Source organism: Miscanthus floridulus, chromosome 11 (genome assembly GCF_019320115.1).
Source record: "Miscanthus floridulus cultivar M001 chromosome 11, ASM1932011v1, whole genome shotgun sequence".
NCBI lineage: Eukaryota > Viridiplantae > Streptophyta > Magnoliopsida > Poales > Poaceae > Miscanthus > Miscanthus floridulus.
Window position 1 is genome coordinate 94,709,516 of NC_089590.1, and position 9,021 is coordinate 94,718,536.

The following is a 9,021-nucleotide window of genomic DNA, read 5'->3' on the forward strand; positions in this document are numbered from 1 at the left end:
GTGACCAAGGCCCAATAGGCCGTTGGGCTTATTGGCTGGGAGATTAATCCAACATTCTCCTCCTTGATCTCACACTATTACTTTTATCTTTAAACTTTAAACTTCAATCCTTTTATCCTTACTCATTTCTTCACAGATGATGCATAGAGCATGTTTCATCGTCACGGTCAATCGCCGATAGATTTAACAGCTACAATGCACGTCTCTGATCTGAAATAGATACTTTAATTTTTGGGCCCTTTATAGTCCAGGAATCATAGGTTTTTCCTTAAACCCATGCCGGCTACATGTTCTCTGAACACGTTGGGTGGTAAGCCTTTTGTAAGCGGATCCGCGAGCATCTTTTCGGTACTTGTCGACGAAATATGATCGGCAGTCTACCTAGGGGTATGCCTAAGGTAGTAGATTGTTGGTAGGTGCATCGTACCGATGTAGTCCCCGAGCTTGCTGGAAGGCGAAGTATGAGCCTTGTAGCAAGGTCTAAATAAATGTCTCTCAACTGTATGTGAGTACAAATCACATGTAGCCGAGGAAAGCGATCTCCGAGCAGTGGTCGGGACAGTCCCCGAGCACATTAGTAGTCGTAGCAGTCCCCGAGCATGGTAGTGATCTGGTCCTTCCTTGAGCACAAAACATGCAGCGAAAAAACGAACGCCGCTTGTATTATTATTTGGTGTATTTATTTATCTCCTTACTCTGTCAAGTCCAATCTAACACGTCTGGTCAAAAAAGTAGACGGGTATAGCACGTCACTCTGTCTTCTTGCTCTTTCTAGCAAATAGTCGCTTGGCACCTGTATGGAGGTGCGTCGGTGTAGGCCCTCTCACACTATCAACGAAGAGGCGCGTACACTGGTAACGAAGGGGCACGTTTATTGGCGTAGATCTCGAGGTTGTGAAAACAACCGTCTACGGCGCGTGCGCACGTCTCCCAAGAATCTCGGGCGGACGAAACGACGGAGCTCTTGGTTATTTATAATATAGAACTGGTAAGTTACTTTTTACCGATCCCCATTGTCATTCGCCGCCGCAACCTTCTTCTTCCTCTTGCCGAACCCTATTCCCCCAAAAATCATCACCAATCCCCCCTCCACCGCATCCACCCCTTTAGCAAGGGCAGATTAATGGCGAAGAGAGACGCCCAGAAGAAAGGCGGAGTCATGGCGAAGGAGTGGTGGAAGTCAAGGAGCAATGAGCAGACCATCGAAGACCTGGTCACCATGGGAGTGCTCCACAACAAGGCACTCGCGGGATGGCGTGCGCCGGAAGGAGAAAGCTTCCCCAATCCACAACCAGGTGAGATTGTGGTTTTCGAGGATTTCTTCAAGCGGGGTTTTGGGGTTCCAGTGCACCCTTTCCTTCAGGGGCTCTGCTTGTATTACGAGATTGGGATTTGCAATCTGCATCCCAACTCGATTCTTCTTGTCTCCACCTTCATCCATCTTTGCGAAGCCTATGGTGGCTTCCAGCCCCATTTCGACCTCTTTCGCCATCTGTTCTGTCTGCGAAAGAAAGGGAGCGGCGGCTCGAAGATAGCCGGAGGCGTATACCTCAATCTGCGTGATGGTATGAAGGCCCAGTACTTGCACTGCCCCTAGAACACCTCACTGGACGAATGGTACAAGAAGTGGTTCTACATCCGCGAAGAGCCGAACACGATCACCCTGTGTGACGTGGGGTTGATTCCAGAGAAGAAGAACAACTGGTCGGAGAAGCCCGAGCACTTGGAGCAGATCGCAGAACTGCTCGGGATGATCCCGTGGGGAAAGCTGGATGGCCCAAGCGTGGTCGGGAACTTCATCAGCTGAAGGATCCAGCCCTGCCAGAAGAGGGTACATCCTGGATACGAATACCAGGGGACCGCAGATCCAACGAGGACCAGGAAAGAGGCGCTTGACAAGATCGAAGTCAAGGCCAGGATTGGGGAGCTATTCAACTTAGCTGATCCCAATTATGTCAGGTTAAGTGACATCGAGCACGCCTTCAAGCTGGCCCGACCTCCCCCAAAGGTAAATGATACTTCCTTGTACCTGTAGAGTTATGTTGTAACAAAATTTGGCTGTGTTGTCGCCTTTATGTTTCCCAGAGTAATGGTCATGACCGAGCAGCAGTGTTCGTGTCTCCACCCCCTGGTGTGGATTGGCCGCAAGTTGCCGGCCCAACCGCCCAGACCAGTGCCAGGACCGAAGATGTCGACTGGGCGATACTCGGGGTTGGGGAGGAGGCAACGGCCAGGGCTGCTGGCAAGCGGCCGGCGGCCAACAAACGTCGTCAAGCCATCTTTCCCCTTTCAGACGATGAAACAGAGGATGCAGACATCTTCCGACTCGTCCCTCGAAAGAGGAGGAGACAAATGGAGTCGACAGAGTAGGGTGGCTCCTCTGTGCTAGCAGGGATCGCATCACCGACCACTGCAACACAGAGGACAAGTAGAGGAAGGGTCGAGCACCAAACCCCGGCGCCAGTACTGGTCGTGGAAAAAGACCCGGTGGAACCCGTCGAGCACGTGGAGCAAGCGCGGTCGAAGCGACGCTCCTTCGCCACGTCATTCTATGCTTCCAAGCTGTAAGTATTTGTAACCTTGCTGTAAGCTTACAATTTGTATTGAATAATAATGTCTTCTGAACTTTCCTCTGATATATTAGGTCGGCGTCCACCGAAAATCCCGACCAGCTAGCTGGGTGCGGCATGACTTCGCCAACAATGGCGGAAAAAACTACCCAACAGCCGACCATGGAGGAACCTGTGGAAGAAAATCCACCGGCACCTCAGTAGACGAGCGGCCAGACGACAGTCCCCGAGCGACTGGTCGAGAAGAGAGCCGAGCCAAGTACAAGTGCTCCGAGCACTAACCCTGCTGAGGGGGACACTTTGGCACCAAGGGGGCCAGACCAAGCCGAGGAGCAGCAGCCGGAGGTGGCACAGAGCACGCGTGCCGATGCTATGGCTCGTGGGAAAGCCATAGTGGTCGCAGAGACTACAGACTCCAGACTAGCGCCACCTCCTGAACAAGAGGCCGAAAAGGACGAAGTAGAAGAGATCCTGGGCCGTCCCTAAGACCAATGACAACATGTATATGTGTCGCGCTGGCGGAACGACGAGTGGGTTATGCATGAGGAAATCCCAGAGGTCGAAGAGACCCTAAAAGTTGAACGAGGTGCAAAGCGTCTGGTGACAGAAGTCCAGGTAAGTTTGGCTTGACCACTTGATCCTGCTATTTAGTCGAACTGTCTGACTTAGCTTGTTTATATACAGGACTTGATGAAGACTGCAAAGTACCGAAAGAGGTGCTTCGGCCAGATTGAGGGAATCACGGCCAACAATAAAGAACTGGTGGCCGAGGTGGAACGCTTGCGCCGCCAACTTGAAGCCGCCGACCAGGAGAGGACGGAGCAAGAGGCATAGAACTAGAACCTGGTCGTCCAGCTCAGTAGCAAAGAGCAGGAAAAAACAAGTAAGTTGTCATTTTATCACAGCAAGTGCATGACACGTGTTGTTGCATTGTTGGTAGTGACAGCTGTAGTGCAGGCTTAGAAGCCGAAGTAACCCACCTCTAGGAAGAGAATAGCCGTGTGACCGTAGAGTGTGGTCGCCTGAAGGAGGACAACGAGAAACTGGCGTGCAACCAGTCTCAATTCCAGGACCACACAACCAAGATGAAGGAGGAACTGAAAAGTAAGTGTTCCAGACCACCTTTCTCATTTTATTGCCCGCCTTATCTTGTCGTGCCGTTACATTTTGATGTCTTGTACGGTTCGTAGTTTTAAAAGTCAATGCCAAGAAACATCTAGAAGCCGTGATGAAAGATCGTGACGGTTGGAAGGCACGATGCCTAGAGACCACCGAGGATCGGGATACATGGAAGAACCGGTGCCAGGAAGTGGCAACTGGCGTTTTGCCCGTCCTCGACCTTATCGACCCGGCGCTCACAGAGGAAGAGCCAAGGATGCCTCAGCTCGAACTGGTCGAGAGATGCAGAAAAGCATGGGGATGGTTCCAAGAGTTCGTGAAGGAGACAGGTGAGTACACGGGTGCACATGTGCTAAGCATAGTGCATGCCCACTACCCCCTGATCGATCTCAAGCGCCTAGAGGCTGGATACCCGAAGGAGGTAGACCCAGACAAGGTTGAGGAGCTTCGGATGGCCCAGCTGGACCTGTCGTCAAAGATAATTGGCGACATTAACCTATGTGGAGGTGGGATAGCACCTGTACAGGGTACGCCATCGACAAGTCTGCTGGAAACGCCATCAGCTGCAAGCCAGCCAACAAAGCCTGTGGTCTCGACCAGCCAGGCATCGGCGGGGCCATCCCCTTCAGCTCGACCAGCACAAGAGTCCCCGAGACTCGAGTAGGATGTCGGAAACAACGAGCAGTAGGTTCCGCGCGCCCCGACCAGCCAATGGAATAGGCTTAGAGCTGTAGAAGAAGGACATAGTTGTGTTATTGTAAACTTGGGCCTCTTCAGGCAAGCTTGTAATAACGTAACTGTATATCATCATAAGCTTGTTTGCTTTGTATAAAACGTATTTAAGCTTGAAACTCATGTTGGTGTAACTAAGTGAGAACATGTTAACGTTCTGTTTAGTTGTACCATTTTGCTCGACACGTCATCCCGAAAAGTTTGTGCGGCCCTAGTTTGCCATGTGGTCGGAGTGTGAGGTGCGTGACCTGTACACACGTAAACATGGACAAGTCAAACCAAAGGGGACCTATCGATCACCCGTAACATAGAGAGCGGATCCCATGCACGTGTTGGGAGGAACCGGAGACAGGGCCTGCTCCGAAAATCGTAGAAGGAATGGTGGTCGGCTTTTACTGGCTAAGTTAGGATAACCATAAAATTCGAAGTGACACATTAGAGTGGTCGGAGGAATCATAATAGCTTTATTGAAGTAAATCGAAAGTACAAGAGGAGTACATATCTCAGTAGTTAAGCATAGAAACGTCTAAGCTTGTCGATGTGCCACGAGTTTGGTACGTCCGTACCGTCCAGGTGAGCTAACCTGTAAGACGTTGGTCGTGTGACTTCCTTGATCATGAAGGGCCCCTCCCATGGGGTTTCGAGTTTATGGACACCAGCCTAGTTCGTCTTCCACTTCAGGACCAGGTCCCCGACCATGAAGAACCGTTCTTTAACGTTCTTGTTGTAGTACCTGCGCAAAACAGCAAGGTATTTGGCCGTACGTACACAAGAATCGAGCCACTTCTCTTCTACGCTATTCACTTCTAGCTCCCGTACTTCATTGACCTTGCCTTCGTCGAAGTTCTCTACCCGTACTGATCTGAAAGCTATATCTGCTGGGAGGACTGCCTCAGCGTCGTAGACCATAAAGTATGGTGAGACGCCGGTGTTACGACTGGGCTGAGTTCTGAGGCCCTAGACCACGGCTGGTAACTCTTTGAGCCATATTCCGGGAGCTTTGTCATTTTCTCTATACATCCTCTTCTTCAATGCGTCCAAGATCATGCCATTTGCCCGCTCGACTTGTCCATTAGCTCTAGGGTGCGCCACCGAGACGTATTTTACTACTATGCTCATTTCATCGCAGAAGTCCCAAAAAACATTCTCGGTGAACTGAGTACCCAGATCAGTGATGATGCTATTGGGTATGCCGAAATGGTGGATGACCTGGTCGAGGAACGTGACAGCCTTTTCTGAGGATGCCTGTACCAAAGGCATGTATTCTATCCACTTAGAAAATTTGTCGATCAGCACAAAGACGCATGTAAATTTCCCTGGAGCCGGTTTGAAGGGCCCGATCATATCCAGTCCCCAGCATGCGAAGGGCCAAGAGGCTAGTATTGTCTGGATCTCATGTGCTGGTACGTGGATTCTCTTGGTGAAGAACTGACAACCCTCACAGTGGCGGACTAGCTTCTTTGCGTCGGCTACTGCTGATGGCCAATAGAACCCTACTCGGAAAGCCTTACTGACCAGCATTCTTGAGGCCGCGTGGTTGCCGCAGGAGCTAGAGTGGATTTGGTCAAGGAGATGTTTGCCATCCTCCTAGGTTATACACTTCATCAAGATTTCCTTCTTTGCGTTCTTGCGCCATAGCTTGCCATCGATGAGCAGGTACTGCTTACTACGACGCATCAAGCGCTCGTTTTTCTGTCCGATCAGTGTAACCGCTACCATCTGTTAGGTACTTGATGAAAGGTATTCTCCAGTCAGGCTCATGAGTGCTCGACGCTGGAACCGTAGCCACCAATTGCTGGTCTGGAGGCTTGTCGACCGTGGAATCTTCCTCTTCGATGGAAGGCGTGAGCAGGTCTTGGACGAATACGCCATGTGGGATTTTGGCTCGAGATGATCCTAACTTTGACAGCGCATCCGCTGCTTGATTTTTGTCCCGGACCACGTGTATGTACTCGATGCCATAGAACCTGCTTTCCAGCTTTCTGATCGATTTACAGTATGCATCCATCTTTTCGCTGGTCGTGTCCCAGTCCTTGTTGAGTTGGTTGATGACCAGAGCCAAGTCTCTGTAGACATAGAGACATTTAACACCAAGCTCAACCGCAATGCGCAAACCATGTAGGCATGCTTCGTACTCGACGGCGTTATTAGATGCTATGAAATAAATCCTGAGGACATACCGGAGCTGCTCCTTGGATGGTGACACGAAAAGGACTCCTGCTCCCGCACCATCAATGTTGAGAGAGCCATCGAAGTACATCATCCAATACTTGTCGGATCCTGGAGAGATAGGCGTGCTTAAGTCTGTCCACTCGATGATGAAATTGACGAGTGCTTGAGACTTGATTGTAGTGCGGCTTGCAAATTCCAAGGAGAAGGGGCATAGCTCCATTGCCCATTTGACGATGCGCCCGTTCGCATCCTTGTTGCTAATGATGTCTCGCAGAGGGTACTCAGTCATGACCACCACACGATATCCGTCGAAGTAGTGTTTCAACTTTTGGGATGTTATCAGTATGGTGTAGATCAACTTCTGAATCTGTGGGTACCTGGTCTTGGACTCATTGAGTACCTCACTGATGAAATAGATTGGTCGTTGTACCTTGTAGACGTGGCCGGGCTCTTTGCGCTCGACCACCATGGCCGTGGAGACCACTCGATTAGTAGCCGCAATGTAAAGTAGGAGTGTTTCATCTTCTCTTGGAGCAGTGAGGACCGGAGGTGACGTAAGGTATTGTTTTAGCTGTATGAAGGCAGCGTCTGCTTCCTCCGACCACTCAAACTTTTCGGATGCTTTGAGTAGTTTAAAGAACGTAATCCTTTTTCGCCTAATCTTGATATGAAACGGCTAAGGGCGGCCATGCATCCGGTAAGCTTCTGAACATCCTTCACCTTTTTGGGCGGCTTCATGTCCAAGACAGCTTTGACTCTCTCCGGGTTAGGGCGTATGCCGTCGTGACTGACAACGTTGCCAAGTAGTATGCCAGAACCAAAGATGCACTTCTTTGGGTTTAATTTCCACTGGAATGTGTTAAGGGCTGCAAAGGTGCGTTCCAGGTTGTCAACAAGGGTATGTGCTTCCTTGGTTTTGACAACTATATCATCAACATAAGCCTCGATGAGGTCATCTTTTATCTTGTCTTTAAGGCAAGCTTGTATAGCGCATTGGTAGGTAGCCCCGGCGTTCTTGAGCCCGAACGACATGGTCATGTAGCAGTAGGCGCCGAAAGGCGTGATAAAAGATGTATTGATCTGGTCATCCTTTTTGAGAGCGATCTGGTGATAACCAGAGTAGCAATCGAGAAAGGAAAGCAGCTCGCAACCGGCGGTTGAATCTACGACCTCGTCTATGCGAGGTAAGCCGAAGGGGTCCTTAGGGCAGTGTTTGTTGAGATTAGTGTAATCAACGCACATTCTTCATTCATTATTCTTTTTGCGTACACGAACTGGGTTGGCTAACCACTCCAGATGATACACTTCTTTGATAAATCCGGCTGCCAAAAGCCGTGTAACTTCTACCCTAATCGCCTCCTTTTTGTCGTGAGCGAACCGTCGTAACTTCTGCTTGATAGGTTTGGCCTTGCCGTTGACATTCAAGGAGTGCTCGATCAAGTTCCGAGGTACACCGGGCATGTCAGCAGGTTTCCATGCGAACACATCCATGTTGCTCCTCAGGAACCTGACGAGCGCGTCTTCCTATTTGGGATCCAGGTTGGCCCCGATAAGGGCCGTTCTGCTGGGATCGCCGTCGACCAGCTGGATCACCTTGTGCTCCTTGGACTTGATGTTCTTGCGTGGAGCCTCGAGCTCTGGGATCTCTAGGTGGTCGGCCGAGGTCTTCTTGGCATCGAGCATGGTCTCTGCCATGCGAATAGAGAGGTCATGAGCCTCTGCTATTTTGAAACTATCGTCCTCGCAGGTATAAGCTGCGTACACGTTGCCTCGGAGGGTTAGAACTCCTTTCTCGATAGGCATCTTAAGCACCAGATACCTGTAATGAGGTATGGCCATGAACTTGGTGAGCGATGGTCGACCGAGAATAGCGTGGTAGGTACCGTCGAAGTCAGCGACCACGAAGTTGACGTAGTCGGTGCGGAAGTCGTCCAGAGTCCCAAATTGCACCGGTAGCGTGATCTGCCTGAGAGGTGTGGAGCTCTGTCCGGGGAGAACACCCTAGAACTGTGCCTCGTATGGCTTGAGGTCCGCCTGAGCTATCTTTAGGGCGGGCAGACTGTTCTTGAATAGTATATCGATGGAGCTGCCGCCGTCGATCAGTACTCTGTCGAACTGAACCTTGTTGATACAAGGATCGAGGACCAGGGGAAAACATCCTAGCTTAGGTATTGCGGCCCATTGGTCCTTTCTGCTGAAGGAGATTTTGTGGTGAGACCACGGAGGGAGCCGCGGATCGATGAGGAGGTTGTCGGTGTTGGCCACGTTCAAGCAAGCGCGGGCGAGCATCTTGCGTTCTCGTTTAGTCTCGATGGACACTTTGCCTCCGATGATGGTGTGCATGCGATCGGTTGGCTTGACGTACTTGTGACGACGGTCTGCATCGTCGTCGTCGTTATCCTCGTTGCGCTGTTCCCCTACGTCGTTA